The 18703-nt window shown below is 42.2% G+C and overlaps 1 non-coding gene across 1 annotated transcript; it reads right to left on the bottom strand.

Annotated features, from left to right (window-relative positions):
- Positions 1-4443: 4443 nt before the first annotated feature.
- TRNAS-GGA (transfer RNA serine (anticodon GGA)) lies at positions 4444-4517 on the bottom strand. The gene has a single exon. It is a non-coding gene; the product is annotated as a tRNA-Ser (tRNA).
- Between the last annotated feature and the right edge of the window lie 14186 nt (positions 4518-18703).

The raw sequence follows: 18703 nt of genomic DNA, 5'->3' as shown, positions 1-18703 counted from the left end.
ACTATTTATAGGTAATAATCACGCCCCCTCACTATATAAGTCAGTGGGATTCTAGCCTGGGAACCTATGACAATTTTTTTTTTATCGTAGCACTATAAATTCATTGCAGAGGACCAATGAAAAAAATACCTGACCTGGAAGCCCACTAAAGATTTCCGGCTAGGTGTTCGGCTCATGGGTGTGGGGTGTGTGGGCATGGTAATTATACTAGGCTCATATAAAATGAAATCTATTTAATACCTAAACCAGGGTTCTTCAACCCTTAGGCACAGCGAGCCACCAACTAATATTAAGCTAGTGAAATCTGCCTAAGTTGGACACCCATGATTCCATTAAAATCTGTCCAAGTTAAAGACGTGGCAAAGATGTAGAGGTACAATATTACGAACATTCAGTATTATAAAATTAGGTTCACGGAATCTTTGCCCTGATTGGCTGCTTGCGAAATGGAGCTATCCGATTGGTCTATTCGAATTTTCTTTAAATTCCCGCTCGTAATCAATTTAAGCCATGGCGAGATGCGATCGGTGGTGTTGATTTTACTGTCGTTTACTAATTTATTTTTGAAGGTCCGGATGTATGTGCCTTCGTAGAAGTCTAAATCGGCACTTTGTGAAAAACTCTCGCTTCCTGAAATTAGAATCTATGGCTCTCTCGCCAGTAGTGAGCGGCGATGGTCGATTTTTCGCATTCTTGATTTTTAAATCTCTCGGTACAAGTTCTAAATGATTCTCCTTCAAATGGAAACTATATTTCGCTTCAGAATATTTTGAGAAATTGAATTAACATTCAGATAACTTAGAACATCAGACATATGCCTAAAAATTCTCCTGGGGTGGGGAGCGCACCTTCGCGCCTTCACTACGAACCACCCGTGTCTTACACAACCATCAATTTGGCTTGGAGTATATTTTGTGGCCCGATACTGTTGCAAGCCCGAGATTTTGAAAGCCTTGACACTGAAATTATAGACGATGCATACTCACGAAACGAGACGTTGCCCTTGCATGGTTTCGAATTGTGGTAATGTTCCCACAGTATTTTGTATTACTGATAACTTGGGCTCGGATTTTTATACCCTAAAGATGGAACGTCGTTGCTGATAGGTTAAAAAAAACCTGAATTTACCGATAAACAACGACGTTTCATCTATAAGGGCATAAAAATGCGAGCCCTACTGATAACCATATTGGTTTAGGGGCCGTTCAAGTATTACGTCAGCAAATTTTTTAGCAATTTTAGAACCCCTTGTCAGCAAAAGTCAGCAAAACTGTGTCCCCGTCCCCACTCTTGTAAGCAAAATTTCTTCAGCTCTGTCCCCAATCCACCTCCTATCGCATATTAGGATAAGAGACGTACGCAGAAGGACGGGGGTGCACGGCCCCCCCCCCGGCCTTCCCCCCCCCCCAGACGATCAAAAATTAATTTTTTTTATGCAAAAAATATTCAAAACAAAAATAAAATATGGGAATGAAATACCTTTATATGTCGTTATAAACAATTCATGCTAATTTAAACGCTATTTGAACGCTACGAACTCAAAACTTTTTCTTAAAGAAATTCATTATGAATTTCAATGAACGAGGTTGTTATGTTCCCTTTTGGTAGAAACGACTAACTTTATACATAGTAATTTCTACCAAAAAAACTCTTGTTTTTATAAACCCTGTTGTGCATAATCAGATAGAGCTGAATCATCCCAATGATTCAGAAACCGTAGAAAAGTGAAATTCGCTCAGTGTTTTTTCTTATCTTAATATCATCTACCTTATTTATTTAATATTGTTATTGATTATTTTAAATCTGTGGTTCTCAACCGCAGCTCCGTGGAGCCCTTAGGGCTCTGTGTGCACTTCCCAGTGGCTCTGCAGCAGCTCGAGGAGAATAAATAAATCGAAAAATCTGATTATAACGACATTGGAGATTTCGCGAAGTTTTATCGTTGTAACCGAGATCGACGTTTCAAGACCTTTTAAGTATGAAAAATCTTTTCAGATGCAATCAAGCAGTGTGCATTAGGTTGTTCTATTGAAATCGTGGGGTGGGGGGGGCATATTTGATCAGGTAAAATATGGGTAATTGAAATCTTAAATACGGGTCGTATATTCTCGCTAAAATGTTGCCAATCGGTCAGCAAACAGCCTTGTAAATTACCGTTGGCGATAAATACAGTTCTACAGGAAGTTTGTAGTGATTTAAAATACATTTCACGGGGGGGGGGGGGAGTTTGGGCACGGCCAGGGCCAACACCATCTAAAACAGAAGGCCTCCGTGCGAAGCTCGTGATGTCACTAAAGAAAGTCATCTCACCTATAGCTATTGGATATACTACAAAAAAAGGTAAAGATAGCGCATTGGTCGGTCTGCTATATCCAATGCCTATAAGTGAAATGACTTTCTTCAGTGACGTCACGAGCTTCACGTGGAGGTCATCTGCTATAAATGATGTTGCCAGGGCCGTCTTAACGGCATCACAGGCTTACGGGCAAAGTGATTTTTTTGGGCCTCCCTACTTGGCTAGAAATACGTGCAACACAGAATTTCATACTCAAATATTTGATCAAATCTCATTCATTTTCGTGAAGCCCTTTCTGCACTTGCGGCCTCCGGACCGTGTCAACACCTACTAGAGAATTTTCAGTTTCATGTTTTCTAGTGGGTGTTGACCGTGTCCGGGTGAACCTATGCGTTGAGACGGCACTGAACATGTCAAATACGTGAGATTATTACATTATTCATAAAATATAGATTAATGTAAAATATATATTATAAAAAACATTTATCGTCATAATTACCACACACACACCCGTCTCCTATTTTAGTAAGGGCTAAAGTAAGCTCCTCGTTGAAAAAAAAAGAGCCTTTCTAGTAAGAAAAAAAATTTCAGGAAGGAGAGAATTACAAAATTTTCCTTATACATGTCATATTATCACTCTGATTATGATGAAACGCAATAACGACAAAAAATGTGTTGTAATATCTGAAGTCGTTGACGTTATAAACGAGGTTAGTTAACATCATTATCCATGGAAAATTGTCATAATCACCAATTAATGACGTTATAACCGAGTTGTACCTACAACCCAAGCCGTTACAATCGAGCTCAACGAAAAAAGAGCCCCCCCCCCTCCCAACACCAACGGGGCACCGCCATACAAATTACGTACCAGAAAGGTCTCCGTGAGTCAAAAATGGACGAGAGAACCGCTGTTTTAAATAATTATGCGAGAAAGACCTAAAATCATCAAGAAAGGGGAAACGTAATTTGAGACTAATCAAAGAAAAAAAATGATCGAGACTCCAATTTATTATCCATAATCATTTTCATGGCTTGTGAAGGTAGGAAAAGTAAATGCAAGTTCACATAACACATTTCTACATTCTATCACGTTTTTTCCGATTTACCGGAGACGTGCCTAATTATTTGTGACGTGTCCAAAGATTTCTCTCCACGTTGGAGATGAAAAGAAAAATGTGTTTCTTATTTTTCTGGCGGAAATTATAAATATTTTATTGAAATATGAAAATTGCGGTCGATGTCAATACAATTCAGAATCATCCTCAAAAGAGATTCGAGCTTTCATCTATTCACAATGTCCAGATGGCGTGATTATACTTATTAGCGAAAAATCTAGAACCGACATGTTCTTGTTAGATTCAATTATTTCTTCTGTGGATTCATTATAGATTGTTCCTGACTATTATTTTTCCTTTTCATCCAATTATCTTCAGATCATCTATTTCTGGGAGAAATATAGGAACGAGATGAGACTTTTTTTCGACGTATATTGGATTCTATAAATCAGGAGTATTTCTATTTTTTTCCGCCTTGACACGAAATCAACAACAAGATGCTTTACGACCAATGAGACTGTTTGTATTTCGAAATTGGCGAGACAAGTGACTGCAATAAGTGAATTTATAACAGGTTGCAAGTGGATTTGTATGACCCATCTCGGAAGCCCCCTGGGAATCACGTTCGGGTCGTGATCAGTTGCTCAAAAACACTGCAACACCAAGTCCCTTTGGCAGGCACCTGGGCCGGTCGGCAACTCCGAAATACGGCGCCAAAAGCTCAACCGAGCACTAAGAGCTCAACTGGGAGCCCGCAATACAAAGTCCTTTCGGCCGGCAGCGTCGAGACATGGAAGAAAAGCTCAACCGAGAGCTTATGATCTCAACTGAGAGCTTATGATCTCAACTGGTAGCCCGGAAAGCAAAATGACTTTGGCCGGCACCTCCGAAGTATGGGAATTCGGCAACAAAAGCTCAATCGATCGATGGGGAAGGGCGGCTCATTTTGGAGTACGCAATACCAAGAAATATGGCAGCAAAGAATTCCGTTCCTCAATTGATGTTCTATCTCGGCGCGGTAGCCCAGGTCGATAAGATACTCACGATGGTTGTTGCGAAGATATATTTTGGAAAGAGAGAAAAATCAACTGCCCCTGCGGGGAATCGAACCCACGTCCTTTCACTTTCCGGGTGAACGCCCTAGACCACTAGGCTACAGAGGCGCCGAATCTCTTAATCTTTCCTTGGAGCTCGTGTACACTGAAAGGGACCGTACATGGACGGCCGGACCAGACTCAGGCCAAGCTCACAACCGCTGACGCTGCCACCAGATGGCGACTTATACAAGGATAACGTCACTCTCCGCTAACATGCGAAGGTTTTTTAACATGGAGGAAAGAATAACAGAAGGTGACGTCAGCCACGAAAATTGAAGCCGTTGTGGCAACCCTATTGGCGGCTAACAAGTAAGCCCAAACAAACCGCTCTTTTCCCTATACTTAACATGCGTTTTCCCGGATCGAATTCTCTTAAAATATTAATAACTAAATAAATTTAAGCACCATGACTGTTTAATGCGTCTTCAGGTGATCTACATGATCTAATAAAGGGGAAAAATAAAATCTTATCCTTATATAAGGGGTTGTTATATTTTTAATTTATTTTTGAAAAAGGGGAAGATCATTTTTCACTCTCAACTCGTCGTAAGTTTTTAGTTCAATGCCTTCAATTTATTTTAAAAACTCGATGCATCACATTAATGTCTATGGGATATGATTAATTAAAATAATATAAAGCTCCAATAAAATGTAATTTTCATAATTTTTTTCTTTTAACTGTTTATTTTGCCTTTTTGTTTCGTTCATCATTATCATAGATCCTTGACATTTCGAAAGTGTTTGAGGTCCGTGGGCGCTCGTCTTAAGCTTTACATGAGGAATTTTGATTTCTGAATCAATCCTGAGGTGCTCGAGCACCTTCTGACAGGGCCGTAGCTAGGATTTTTGCCACCCGGGGCAAACAGCATTTTGCCGCCCCCGTGCCTCAAAGTACTGGAAGTGCTCGAGCGTCCTCCACCACTGAGTATTTATGGTTTTGCTGCCTGTAGGCTGTACAAATTTCGGCACCCTCTTCTTCCGTTCCACTCTCATATTCTTGAATACGTATTACTGAAATATATGCCGCCCATCCGAACCTTCCGCTATGTAGATGTACAAATACAAATACCACGCCACAACAGGCAAATTGCCCAACGAGGTGACTGACTTAAGAACATCATGGTTCCCCGAGCCATGTTTTGGAGGCCCTACCTACTACTGCTACAGTACACATGCACCCCCCCCCCCCGCGTAATTCTTGCGAATCGCTGGCTTCATCTGGCAACCCAGGTTCCCCATGCTTTCTCAACGGACGCGCTGGTCGCGTCACCTCCTGCTATTCTTTCTCCCATGGTTTTTTAACAACTTACTGTTGCGAAGATATATTTTGGAAAGAGAGAAAATTCGACTGCCCGTGGCAGCGTAAGTCGCCATCTAGTGGCAGCGTCAGCAATTGTGAGCTTTGTCCCGAGTTAGGTCCGACCGTCCATGTACGGTCCCTTTCAGTGTACACGAGCTCCAAGGAAAGATTGAGAGATTCGGTGCCTCTGTAGTCTAGTGCGTTCACCCTGAAAGTGAAAGGACGTGGGTTCGATTCCCCGCAGGGGCAGTTGAATTTTCTCTCTTTCCAAAATATATCTTCGCAAATTATCAGAATCTCTTAGATAAGAGGATATCTCTGCCCGAGACTTCTTGATTATGAGTGAGTTATTATATGCTTAAATGAACCCACTCTTGTGTCGTTGTCGTGTTAATTGACAGAATATTTTTAAATTTTATTCTAAAATATTATACCATTTCCATTATTAATTTTTATTTTTGCCTTAGTTGTCAGAATGTTTGCGAAAATAACTTGTCCTATCTATTTAATTTTTACTGACCCGTAAATTATTGCAAATTATTCTTTTTGCCGGTATTTACATTATATATTCTACTTATTAATCTTTGGCCTGTCCGTCAATTCAATCTCCCATCTTGGCCGGTTCCCGGTTGTAAAAATGGTCGAAAATATATGGATTTAAATCAAATTGAGTGAGTTCTTACGAAATGGAAATAAAAGACGAAGAAAATAGAAGGCGGATTCACAAGAAATCAAACTGTTTCCACGAAATTGAAGTGAGAGTTTCATGATAACATTTTGATTTCGTAAGTGCTTGGTCGAACATAGGTTAAAAGGAGAATATTTAATTGAGAATAAAATAATTTCTGATTTATATTGAGTTTTGAAACCAAATATTGATTCTTTATTTTTATGATAGCCCTGTTCTTTATGATTCCAAAACAAGCCTTGTTTTGTTCATATGACGCTTAGACGGTTCAAATATTTGTTGATAGAGGGGCCGCAGGAAAACCAGTCCGGCAGAAGTGATCTGGAGCCGAACCTTTCTTTCATCTCTTCTTTGCCCGAAACGTTCGTGAAGCTTTAGTCGGTGATTCGCGGCTGCCAGTAAAACAACTTCCGAAATAGGGCTACATAATCAAAATGAAAACCAAACCACAGAGCGCCACTAACAGGAAAGTTTAAAAAAAAAAGAAAGTGAGCAGCGCGCAACAGTCGCGCACCCTGCATTTTGATAGGACTCTGGTTTGCACTTTTTCCAATGATTTGCTTTCGTGGAGTTCCCTCTATCGACAAAAAAATTAAACAAAACAATTTTCTCTACACCAAAGAAAAACGAAAATATTGCTGCTAAAAACAGATGCTATTGAAAAATAAAATGTTTTCGTTCTCGATAAAAATACGAAAACGTCTTGAGTGGGATGACCATATTTCCTTGAGAGAAATACGGGACATTAAGATTCCATATACGGGAAAATACGGGACATTGCCAATTATCACCAAAAATGACGCCAAAACCAAACAAAGTGTCAAGTCTTGTTGAAATTACGGAAAAATCAAAATGGCGGGAAATGAACCATTACTGAAAATTGAAGTGGATTAAAATGAATTCCACGAAGAAAAACGTTCACCAAGGCGAATGTGGGAGATTAATATTGTGTTTTATAGTTGTAATAATCATAAATTAATTTATCAGTTGAAAAATAATGTCAATCTTTGACTTCAATAAAGAGTAAATATTCAAGTAGGCTTCGTGTAAAAAACGGGAAAAACCAGGACACTTTTGTCAAAAAGTCGGGACGACCAACAAAACAGAAAATACCAAGACTGCCCCAGGAAATACGGGACGTATGATCACCCTAGTCTTGGGGAAATGTTTTCCCCTTTGATTCCTGTGTGATGATTGAATGTTAACCGTCGTGTGATAGGTTAGTTTTACCATATTGTTGACAGGCTGGATTTTTTTCGAGATCGATACAATGGGGTGAGGCTACTGCTTCGTGCGTGCACGTAGCACTAAGCCCGGGTCAACGGCTTTAGCTCTGTAGCTATAGCTAAAAACCTTTCTTTCTTTCGAACCGAGCGCAACTCAGGTATGTCGCCATGGACAACTTGCTACCTAGCGAGTTGTGTCGGAAGTGTAAGTATGTGCACCTAACAGTCTGAGAGTGCGTATTTCAGTGTCGTGCCTGATTGTTTGATGCTGCCATCTATATTTCAGAAGTGAAGTGATTGAAGTGTAATGACTGAATATTTATATCGTTTGTGAAGGTCTGTTGCTCTCTGTGACGAGCCTTTTCAATGGGGAGATCGGTTAGCATCCGCGCCTCGAAGTTGGAAACGACAGAAAATGCAGCTGAAAACCTCGCGAAGGGCAATAACAGAGATGACATCCTCCCCCTATCGAATCTGGCACCACTGACTCTCAATTCGGGAATTATTTCCGTCTCGCCCTGTCAGATTTGTACTGAGTTGGATAGCGCCGTCAGTACTGCAATGAACCTGCATGGACAAGAGGCTGGGTGGGACAAAAGTGTATCATACGAGCAACATTTGCTTGATGTTCTCAGTGGCGAAAGTTTTTAACATAGATATAGATCGGCTCTCGAATTCCGCACCTCGAAGTTGGCAGAAAAACAACTTCAGCCACCACCACATTGGAGCCGGTGGGGGGGAAAATAATAGTTTTTTCGACACAAGAGATACATACTGTAAATAGAATTTCTACTTTTAAATTTAAAAAAAAGAGATTATTGTTCAAGTGAATTATAAAAACGATTTTTGCTTAACCATTTCAGCGGCAATCCCGAGATATCTCGCCAAACTTGATCTGATTCATTTCTGTCACCCCGAGATATTTCGTCTTGTAAACATGCACAATGAGAAGCTGTTTTTACAATAAAACATGTTTTCCATTCCTCCCCCCCCCCCAACCAATAAACTGCAAGGTCAGCCATTCATTTGTGGTTGACTTTTGTTCAACGTTAGAGAGTATAAAAGTGGACGACGTGATCTATCATTGTTTACTGATAAAAGAAGACTGCTGAAGAACGCGATAAGGGATAGTAAAAAGGAAGTTGAATCTAGGTTGGCAGATAACATTGGCTCTGACCCAAAATCATTTTTTCGATACGTCAATAATGGATGTAAGGGACAGTTGGCCCCCTCTCGATAGGAGGATCTAGGGTAGAGAGCAATGTAGGCATGTGTAGTGCTTTCAATGACTTTTTCGCGTCGGTTTTTAATGGAGATAATGATATTCGATATACGGGTGTTGCACGGGGTAATAAAACCCTCAACGATATTCAAGTAGAAGACGTGGAGGTCCTAAATCTTCTAAGAAATGTATGTGCAAGCAAAGCACCAGGATCAGATGATATCTATCCCAGGGTCCTCAGGGAATGTGCTAATGAAGTGTTGGGGCCAGTCGCACAGATATACAGGAGTAGTGTTGCGGAGGGTATCGTCCCAAGAGATTGGAAACTTGCTAACGTTGTTCCGATATTTAAGAAGGGTCGTAGAGAAGCGGTGTCAAATTATCGTCCAGTGAGTTTGACGAGCTCCCTCTCGAAAATCATCAAAAGGCAGTTTGTGAAGTGGATAGACGAGAATAATGTATTGCCGGATAATCAGCATGGGTTCAGGAAGGGGAAGTCATGTGTAACTAACCTCCTTTGCTTCTATGATCACGTGACTAAGGCTTTGGGTAAGAGCAAAAATGTAGACGTTGTTTACCTTGATTTCCAGATGGCATTCGATCGGGTCCAACATGGCAAACTCTTGAAGCGTTTACACGAGATTGTGATTGGGGGCAAATTGCTGAATTGGATAGAATCGTGGTTAAGAGATAGGTCGTAACGAGTTATGGTGAACGGGATTCTCTGGTTGGACAGGCGTCACAAGTGGAGTTCTTCAAGAAAGTGTCCATAGGTTCCCCATACTTTTTTCACTTTTTGTCGGTAAACTCGATCAGGGTATCGATGGGATTACTAGCAAATTCGCAGATGATGTGAAGCTAATGGGGGTAATCGGGAATCAAAGCGATAGGGAGTTGCTCCAGACCAACTTAAACAGGATTGCAGGGGATCCGGAACTTTCGCCCCCGACATTTCGTCCCCGACAGTTTGTTCCCGACATCTTGGCCCTGGAACGTTTCGTCCCCGTTACATTTGACCCCTGGAAATTTCGCCCCTGACATTTCGCCCCTGGCGCGTTTGGCCCCGAAAAATTCACACCTGACATTTCACTTGCCCTGAACGTATGAGTGATTGACTGTGTGAGTGACCGTGTGAGTGATCGAGTGACCGTATGAGTGATCGAGTGAGTGTGAAATGGACTGTAGGAGTGCGTTAGTGACCGTACAAATGACTAATCGAGTTGCAGAATGACTCACCACGTGAGTGACCGTATCAACTAGTGTGCAATTGACTTTATAAGTGAATGACCGTATGAGTGACCACGTGACTGACCGAATGGCCGTATGAGTGACCAAATGAATGACCTCATGAGCGACCAAGTGATTAACTGTATGAGCGATCAAGTGAGTGATCGAGGGATTGACCGTGTCAGTGATAAAGGGAGTTACTGAGTTATGAAACGTTTGAGTGAATAAGTGCCCAAGAGTGAGTGACCGATTAAATCTTGTGTAAGTTTCCAAGTGAGTGACTGAGTGATTGAGCATATGAGTGACCAAAGGAGAGACTGAGTGATTGAGCATATGAGTGACCAAAGGAGAGACTGATTAGTTAACCGTATGAGTGACCGAGTGACTGACCGAATGGACGTATGAATGGCCAAGTGAATGACCGCATGAACGACCAAGTGATTAACTGTATGAGTGATCAAGTGAGTGATAGTGGGATTGACCGTGTCAGTGACAAAGGGAGGAATTGAGCGATGGAACGTTTGAGTGAATAAGTGACTGACCGAATGAGTGAACAAGTGAGTGGCTAATTAAATACTTTTGTAAGTTTCCTAGTGAATGATTGAGCGTATGAGTGACCGAGTGACTGACGGAATGAAAGACAGAGTGAATGCTTGAATAAATTTGCGAGTGACTGAGTGATTGAGCATATGAGTGATCAAGGGAGAGACTGAGTGATTAACCGTATGAGTGACCGAGTGACTGACCGCATGAGTGATCAAGGGAGAGACTGAGTGATTAACCGTATGAGTGACCGAGTGGTTAACTGCATGAGTGACCAAGTGAGTGACTGTATATGTGACCAGGTGAGTGACGGTACGAGTGTTCAAGTGAGTGATCAAGGGACTGCCCGTGTGAGTGGCCAAGGGAGTTACTGAGTGATGGAACGCATAAGTGAATGTGTGACCAAATGAGTGACTGCATGAGTGACCGAAAGATTGATAAAGTGAATGACCGTATGATTGACCCAGTGAGCGATTGAGTGATTGACAGAGTGAGCGATTGAGTGATTGGCAAAGTGCGAGGGTGGAGTTGTCTGCAAAGATGATCCTCCTCATCCCCTCCCTTTTTATAGGTGGTTACGTAGCACTGAAAGACCAAGTGACTCACACTTTAATGGATTCTAAGAATTTGGAATTTTCAGTTTAAGCATAAAATATTTTTCCCAAATTTACGACTCACACCGGTGTGGTCACTCACACTATCATTCATATATTCACTCATACGGTCACGCGTACGGTCAAGGTAGGCAAAATGAAGGGGGGTCAATTTCCGATTCACTTGATTACTCACTGAGTAACTCATATGATCACTCACTGGGTCACTCATATGGTCAGGGCAGGTGAAATGTCCGGGGATAAATTTTCAATTCACTCGATCACTCATGTATTCATTCAATTGGTCACTCATGCGATCAGGGGAAGCAAAATGCCACGAGTAAATGTCCAACTCACTTGATCACTCATGTGGTCACTCACTTGGTCACTTGTACCATCATTCATATGTTCACTCATACAGTCACGCGTACGATAAGGGCTGGCGAAATATCAGAGATAAATTTCCGATTTACTTGATTACTCACTGAGTCACTCATATGGTCACTCGCTGAGTCACTCACTGAGTCACTGATATGGTCAGGGCAGGTGAAAGGTCAGGGCGAAATTCCCGGTGTGAAATGTCAGGGGCGAAACTTCCGGGGGCCAAATGTACTGGGGACGAAATGTGCCGGGGGGAGATGTTGGGGACGAAATGTCGGAGGCGAAATATCGGGGGCAAAGGTTCCGTGAACCGGATTGCAGCATGGGCAAATGAATGTAGCATGACGTTTAGCGTTGATAAGTGCATGGTCGCTCATTTTGGTTCGAACAACCCACGGTTCTCTTACGAGTTGAATGGTGTCACTATCCCGGATGCAACTAGGGTAACCGATTTGGGAGTTCTCATTGACGAGCGACTTAGGTTTTCTGAACATTGTTCAGCGGTGGTCAAATGCTTGGTCTCATTTTTAAAAAGGTCTCTTCGCGTTCTCCTAAAGTCATTCTTCCGCTTTTTCGAGGCTTAGTTCGTCCTGGACCGGAGTATGCTGTAAGGTTTTGGAGACCATACCTACAGAGGGACATAGACTTGGTTGAAGGGGTGCAAAGAAGAGCTACGCGTGTCCTTATTGGCACACATGGCTTGAGTTATGAAGAGAGACATTTTTTGAATATGTTTACATTGGATGAACGCAGGTGTCGAAGAGATATGATCGAAATGTTCAAAATGTTCAACAGGATGGATAGAATGGACCATGAACTTTTAGTACGCCGCCAATCGACTGCTTTTACAAGGGGACACCAGTATCGATTGTTGAGGGACAATGCAAGGCTATGGTGTCGCAGGGAATTTTTCTCTAATAGGGTTGTTAATAAATGGAATAGCTTACCCCCGGACGTAGTAAATTGTAACGCAATTGACACGTTTAAAAAGAAATACGATAAACATGTTGGGTAAATCGAGAGAAGCTCTATTCATACTTAGAATAAGACAACCATAAGTATTCTTTATGGGCATTGTATAATATTTTATCATGCATATATTGTTTGTAATTGCATTCTGGGTTGCTGTATTTTTGAAATATATGGCATCCATATTTTTATGGGCATCTTTTTATCAGCCACCTCGTTGGGCATTTTGTCTTTTGTGGCGTTGTATTTGTATTTGTTAGATAAGGTGAAAGAGCGAGAGAAATGAAGAAACACATACGCTCAGTATAAATCAATAGATATTAATTGCATTGTCGATAGAATTTTTATTTTTGGTTCAATTGTTGACTGAATTTTTATTATGAATCATGCGTAGTTTGTAGATGTTGTCCTATACGCATAATTAAATTTTATCCTATTTCATGTATATTCACTACGCTTATGTTATATACCATACAATGTTTACATCGTATCATCATGTATGTACGCTATATATCTTACGTTTCGTGGCATCGCTTTCTGTCTAGATCATTCCCAGAGCCCATCTGTTATAAAAATTCTGACATTGCACTTGGACACCTGCTTATAATCACATTATATATACTTTCTCAACTGCTATACGAAACGCCATAATTATTGTTTTTCATCAATATATTCATGTATTCGAATGTATACCGCCGGTGAATCCACTAGTGCGCAACTGAACCTTGTATATTCAAGTGAACTTTGTACTTTCTCCGGACTTGATCTCGTCATTAGGTCTATAATATCCATATCTAAATAAGTCTCTAACTGGCAATGGAAAGTCCCCCCGGCTCCTTCAGCCTTGTGATATTATTAATACCAGCAATTGATCAATATTGATAATTCCCACTCACATATTTATAGTTCATTGGACCTGAATTTGTACATGTGTATCCCGTTTTTCATGTTCTATTTTCAGATTCGGACCTATGAAAAAAACCCTTCCAACAGAAGACAAGATGAGAGAAGTTGGTGTTGCAGATTGGCTGATGGTTGGGGACACAGCACAGTGATGAAGGCGGATGGCTCGGAATGTTTTCGTTGGCCTCTTGCGGGCGATCCGCCCGAGCTCCATGGCGGGGGTTTCCGGGGGGGGGGGTGATCCCTGTGGCTTACGGTGTTTTTTTTTTTTTTTTTTTTTTTCCAGCATGGCCCAGCCGCAAGGTAGCCTGCTTATATCCCACAAGGGACAGAGCGGGGGCCATGTTTGGTGTTTGCAGTATAAATGATACAATAAAAAGTATTTCTCTTCTTAGAAAACCGCAACACATGGCAGGTGCTTTTGTATCATATCGAGGGAAATAAAAGATGTGGTTCTGCCGCTAGTGACAAAAGTTGGTGAACCACTTTCTTATGGGATAGTACTCACATGCTGAAAAGTCACTAAACAATTTACGATATCCCTTCTATTCATACATTTTATTTTCCCATGCGTTTGTAACATGTGTGAAAAGAATTTGTATTAGAAATTCCCAAGTAATATCGGATATTTGAGAAATTCTACAACAGACTATGTTTTCAACATGTTTGGCAAAGCAATTTCACTGTATTTAGCATCACTGAGGGGAAAGGTGAAAATATCAACTCAAGTTGCGCTTTCAGCATCAGGGCCAGATCCCACTGCGTCGCGGCAGCACTAGAGGGGGGAATCCAAAAGATATACACTGCTGGCCACCGTAAATGCAACACCCTGAAGGAAGCATGCAAATAATATGAAATTTACAACATGCATTAGCGGAGGTGAGATATGCAAATGATTAGAATTTCAGCGCAGACGCACATCACGCGCGCCTGTGGCGCCACTTCAAAGCGCTATTTAAAGCTTGGAGATTTCGAGGATTTGAAGTACGGCAATTGTGTTTTTCTTGTGGTTTTTTCAAAAAAACGATCAATTATGCCTCGTAGAAAACAGCGATCATCTTTTGATCAAGTATCCGAGTTCGACAGAGGAAGGATAGTGGCCTACCGAGATTGTGGATTATCTTTCAGGGAAATCGGTAGTCGTGTTGGACGAAACCAAACAACTGTAATGCGGATATGTGATTGTTGGATGCAGGAGGGTACGACGGACCGACGTGTTCGATCGCATCCACCTCAGTGCACCACTTCACGTGATGACAGGCGTATTGTGCGTATGGCAGTGACGGATCGCTCAGCCACATCACGAACCATAGCACAGCACATTCAGTTTGTACCGCATCATCCAGTGTCTGCGCGTACCATTCGACGCCGTTTACAGCAGAGTGGTCTGTCCGCAAGACGTCCATTGCTTCGTCTACCCTTGACGCAGAACCACAGACGTCTCCGCCGCCAATGGTGCGATGAAAGAAGGATGTGGACGGCACAATGGAATGAAATTGTCTTTACTGACGAGTCACGCTTCTGTCTGCAACACCACGATGGTCGGATTCGAGTCTGGAGACACCGTGCAGAGAGGATGCTGAACAGCTGCGTTATGCACCGCCACACTGGTTCTGCACCGGGTATTATGGTATGGGGCGGTATTGGATATCACTCTCGCACTCCTCTAGTACGCATTGCCGGTACTTTAAAAAGCCAGCGCTACATCTCCGAGGTGTTGGAGCCAGTTGTCCTTCCTTACTTTCAGGGCTTGCCCACAGCCATATTTCAACAGGATAATGCGCGACCACACGTGGCACTCATTGTCCAAATGTTCTTCGTCAATCGCCAGATTGAATTGCTTCCCTGGCCAGCTCGCTCTCCGGATCTTTCGCCGATAGAAAACATTTGGTCCATGGTTGCTCAACGATTGACCCAGATTACATCCCCAGCTGCCACACCAGATTAACTTTGGCAACGCGTGGAAGCTGCTTGGTCTGCTGTACCCCAAGAACACATCCAAAGTCTCTTTGAATCAATGCCGAGGCGTGTGGCAGCGGTGATCTCCAACAATGGCGGCTACTCTGGCTACTGATTTTGGCAGGAACCACACTTCACAGAAGTCTATAAATTTAATCATTTGATGCTTGGTCAACATGTTATCTACAAAATAAATATTGTTGCGATATCTCTTGTCTTTCTTGGTGTTGCAATTTGGGTGGCCAGCAGTGTAGATTTATACTATACGAGCACTAATACGCCGGCTCCGCCGCTGGCGGCGGAAGCGACGAGCTTTCTGCCGCGAAAATCTACATTTTGGCGTATGGAAGACGGCGAGAAGGGGGGGGGGGCAGATACAGATATCAATGTTTTGAAGGGGGAAAAAAAGGCGGCAAAAAAAAGTGATGAGAGTGTTCGCTACGAAATTCCCTATCTCGCGGCAAATCGACGAGCGGCGAAAAACCTTGGTGGGATCTCAGCCTTAAAGGTTCCTATTCCTCAGATTTCATTCGCTAATTTTATGCATCCGCCTTGGGGGCTAATATATCGGCAATCTTATTCTATGATCACCCTGCATTTACTAGCGCGAGTATGGAAGAGACTCTGAACACTCTCACGGTAACCGAAGCTGCTCGGGTGATATACCGTGTTCTACCTGAAGAGAGGTAGTGGGATTATAATCGGGCTTCTACTTTACGGGAGCCCTATCGTGGATTCTTAGAAACCAGGACAGATTTTCATATAATAGATAACTTTTATATTATAAAATCTTATTTTATAAAATATTGTTCGTTAACTTGCCAGAACCAGAACCAGAATAAAAATTTTAAGGGGATGCCTGGCCCTTAAGCGGGTCATATATTCCCCATACAGGCTGGGGGCCCGTCGCGTCCCCCTGATGAAGGGATAGACAAGTGAGTAATGTATGTATTTTTATGTAGTGTATGTATGTGGGAGGAAAAGTCATCATCATCATCCTTTTTTTTTTTTTTTTTTTTTTTTTTTTGTCATATTCGGGAGAAAATTTTTCGATTAAATTAATGGTTCTTGGCTTTAACACTTTTGCAGAAAAAAAAAAAAAAAAAAAAAAAAAAAAAAAAAATGCCGGCACAACCTCAGATGTTAGTGTTAACATGAGAAGTGAGATAGCGAAGTTGAAGCTGTGAAGAAAAAGTTTTTCGATGGTACAATGCGACATTCGATTTGGCAAAACCAGCTGTGGTGTAGGAGAGCCTGGGAGGTGAGAAGAAAAAGAGGGAGATAGAGGAAAAAATATTAGTATGTTAGGGGAGGGGGGAGAAAGGGTGACAAAGGAAAGGGGGGGGAGAACAAGAGGTGAAGAGAAGGTGAGAGACACTGGCAAGTGACTCGGTTGTACACTTATTACAATTTGAAATGAGCAAAACAATTAAGAGCGGGGGAAGAACGATGGGAAAGCCGAGAGAACTACGATTTTCAGTGCTGCCATCTATGAGAGTTTAATCGAACTAGGTTATGTCCCAGCCGAGATCTGCAAACTGTCTCGGATGACGATATTTTCTTCGCTCACCGGGGTCGTAGTCAACGATGGCCCGTATGTGGGCGTGTTCGGATTCAAGCATACGGTTGAATTGAGTTTCATTCAGTTGGAGAATATATGGAAGGAGAAGTGGGAGATCCAGATCTGAACGAATGTTCACGTTCCTAATGAAGCGTGGTGCTTGTAGTAGGCGACGTAATGCTTTGTTTTGTTGTTTTTGAAGAATTGTGATGTTTCCTTTGCGGGCCACTGTCCATACTGGGGATGCGTACAGCATTGTGGGTCGAATTATTGATTTAAAAAGGATAAGTTTATTTTTAACGGTGAGTTTAGCGTTTGGGAAGGTAATTTTATTGAGCATACCGATGATTCCTGTTGTTTTGTTTCGGACGTGGGCGATGTGTTCTCGAAAAAGCAGTTTTTTGTCGAGTGTGACCCCCAGGTATTTAACTGTTGTTTTAGGTTCAAGGCGTTGTCCTTCAAAACGGAGGGGGGCGCGGGGCAGCTTTGTTTTCCTGGAAAACCAGGCGAAAACACATTTGTTGACGTTCATGACCACGTCTGATTCAAGGCACCATTGTTCTATTTTTTGGGCTTCGTCTTGTAGGTTCCAAAGGGCGTATGATGCATTTCTTGCCCCACAGAGGGCGACTGCGTCGTCAGCGAAGAGTGCTAAGATTCCGCTCCGGGGGGATGGAAAATCATTGATGTAGATTAAAAATAATTGTGGGCCGAGGACGCTTCCCTGTGGGACCGAGGCAGTGATGTTACGTTTCGATGAGAGGGCTTCATTTTGTTTAACTTGAAAGGTGCGTTGGGTGAGATAACGAAAAAAGAAAATTACGAAATGTGGTGGGAAGTTAAGGTTAATAAGTTTGTGAAGAAGTGTGGCGAAATTGCACTTATCGAATGCTTTCGATATATCGCAGAACAGTGCAGCCACGGAGTCGTTGTAATTGAAAGAATTTGTGATATATTCTGTTACCCGGAGCAGTTGTGTAACACATGAGTGCTCCGGGCGAAAGCCATGCTGTTCTGGCCGAATAATGTTGTGTTGCTTATTATATTCGGACAGGCGGCTTGCCACGATTTTTTCAAAAAGTTTGGAGAGACAAGGAAGAAGGCTGATCGGTCTAAAGCTCTGGGGGTTGAGGGGGTCGGCTCCTTGTTTGGGAATCGCTTTGACAATGGCGTGCTTCCAGGGGGATGGGAAGTAGCTTGTGGCGAGGCAACAGTTAAATATGTTTGTAATTGAAGAAATTATGTTCGGGGGGAGTGATTTAATTGCCCTGTTTCCGATTCCGTCGATACCTGGTGATTTTTTGGGGGCGAGTTGCTTAATGTACTGTAAAATTTCGTCGGCGTTTGTGAGGGACATATGGTCAGTGTTTTGTTGCAGATGACGATGTATGTAGGCGGAGCATCTCTGCCGATTTCGCCGTGACGTTTCTAGTGGTTGAACACGATTGGCTGAAAATTGCTGCTGAAAGGTGTCGGCAAAGGTTTCAGCTATTTCGTCATCGTTAAATATTAATGTATTATCTTTTTTAATTTTATTAATTCTGGGATTTCTTGGTTTGCAGATTCGCCACGCCTTCCAAAGATTCCCGTTTTCAGATGTGGCATTACTTATAAATTCGGTGAAGCGGTTATTTACAAATTCGTCAATTTCTTTTTTCAGTTGCTTCTGGAGACGGTTGA

The sequence above is a fragment of the Pholcus phalangioides genome, unplaced genomic scaffold (genome assembly GCF_987345545.1).
Source record: "Pholcus phalangioides strain wild (caught in Gottingen) unplaced genomic scaffold, Ppha-v1.0 ptg000014l_1, whole genome shotgun sequence".
Lineage (NCBI taxonomy): Eukaryota > Metazoa > Arthropoda > Arachnida > Araneae > Pholcidae > Pholcus > Pholcus phalangioides.
This window is presented reverse-complemented; position numbering and strand designations above follow the sequence as displayed.